The sequence below is a fragment of the Oryzias melastigma genome, linkage group LG21 (genome assembly GCF_002922805.2).
Source record: "Oryzias melastigma strain HK-1 linkage group LG21, ASM292280v2, whole genome shotgun sequence".
Classification (NCBI taxonomy): Eukaryota; Metazoa; Chordata; class Actinopteri; order Beloniformes; family Adrianichthyidae; genus Oryzias; species Oryzias melastigma.
This window is the reverse complement of record NC_050532.1, coordinates 18,078,278-18,080,507: the sequence shown is the minus strand read 5'-3', so window position 1 is coordinate 18,080,507 and position 2,230 is coordinate 18,078,278.

Genomic DNA, 2,230 nt, shown 5'->3' with positions numbered 1-2,230 from the left:
CAAAAACATGAAAAAAAGAAAATTTCTCGTCATAAAATATTGTGCATGCCTTGTATTGAACATATGACATATTAGTCAATAAATGTAAAACAGCTCCCTGCCTCATTTGTAATGATAATATATTGTCTGGATAAAACCCCATTTCCAAGATGAAGAAGAAAATCTTTACAAGGAGATGAGTTGAAATTCATTGATTTTGGATCATGAAGCTTGCAAAAACTGTGAATTTTAAATTACATGTGTATTTTTTGTTTATCTTTCTGCAATAAATAAATATAAAAAGATCTTAGTGAAACATCTCATGGCAGGCAATCACTTTTAATAGGATTCCTCCCCTCCAGAAAGATCCACGAGGAAAGATTATCTGAATCTGTGCCGAGCACATTTAAAAAGCAAGGGACCATGATCTCCCCCGGTGAGTTCATTACCATGCTCAGGTTATCCCTGGCCCCCTGAAATCTGGATCGCAAATGAATTAGTGTGAATTAAGAAGTCTCCGTGCGCTGAAACCTCTCCAAATCTCCTCCGAGATGAAAGCTCCATGGTGGTGGCTTATGCATATCTGTACAAACCCAGCCCAGAGGCGGCAGCCTTACATCCCCGTAAAAATAAAAGTGAGATGGTACAGGCGCGGCGCCTCGTGTCTCCGTGTCCACAGGTTTTGTCATGTGGGAGAAGTTGAGCAGGACTGCCATTCTGAGGCTTGCTGTTGCTGGCGATTAATTACAATGCTGTGGTGCTGGCACTTCAGCATGGTTGATCCCTCTGCAGGCAGCGCCTCCTCTCATCTCCCCTCTGTAGCCTTCAAAAGGCTCTCTGCTGGATGCAAGGCGGAATTAAAGCCACTAAAGAAAGGTATCTGTGCTTAAAACATAATACTTCTGTGATTATTCTAAAATTAAATAAAAATCACAATTTAACAGTTCAAATCATTAAAAAAACATATTTTTCTCTAATGGATTTCTGCATGTGCTTAATATTTTCCCCTCCCTCCCTCCCTCCCTCCCCAGCCTTTGTAACAGACTGCAGAGACTGCCTCTCTCCCTCGGCTCATTCAGCATCACAACCTGCCCTTGTGCTGGACATCAAATGACCAGCTCACCCCCCGAGGAGCTCTCAAGTTTCTTCATTTCTGCATCCGCCTGGCTCTCCCCTGGTCAGCAGCCGGCCACGCAGAGAGAGGGGACATCTGCCTGTCTGAGGATAAGGGACAGGCTGGCTCACTATCCGTCTGTCAGCCCCTCAAACTGGACCCTGCACGTCACCGCTCCACTCCCTTCTTGTTATTCTGGAGAGAACGCTTGGATCTGATATGTGGCATTGTTTGTGCCATACTGGTCTAGAATACCAGGCAGCTGGGGCTAATGCACTGTGCTTTGCAAAAGAAAATATCAGTATTTGCCACAAAAAATAAACACCACAACAGCAAATCCAGAAATTATGAGATGTTCATAAAAAATCAACCTCCCAACAAATGTTTAATCTTTCTCTGCTGATGTAAACGAGGTTCGTTAATGATTATTTCGTAACGATCGCTTCAATCTAATTACATGCAGTTTTCTCCATCAAGGAAGGGCGCAGTGATCGATACACATATTTGCATGAAAATCTATTTGGCCTCAACTGAGGGATCACGCCGGAGCTGTCTGGATAAAGATGCCTTTGGCCTCCTCACCCATGTAACCTGCACAGTAATTTGTTTACCTTCTAAACGTAATATTTAGTCTCTTCCCGCGCTGATTTGGAAAGAGGGTTATAGTGCACATAAGCATGAAGCAGGGAGAAAAAAAGTCATGTGGAAACATTAATTAGCTCTCAAACTAAGTTTCTGTTTAATTGGTAAGTGTATTAGCAAATCTTTACATTTACTTTCATTTCTGGGTATTAGCCGAGCTGGATAATGACATGTGGAGTCTGACACCTCCATGCCCGGAGACGACCGACGCTCCGCCAACCATCCAGCATGTTTCTGATTGCAGGCCCGGAGCCTCCCATGCAAGCGGAGGAGCGCCGCGTTCTCCTCGCCGCGCCTCCCAGACTGAGCTGGAGGTGAAGGAGAGAGTATCACACTCTCCTTGTCAGCTGCAAGGGTAATTACTGCTGGCTGAAATTACTCAACATTTGTTTATTAGCTCCCCAGAGCACACTGTAAATAGATTGTCTGTTATGGTCCGATCACATTAAAACCTTGTGCTGTGTGAACCCGCCTCCCCCTCGCCGCCGCCTCCTG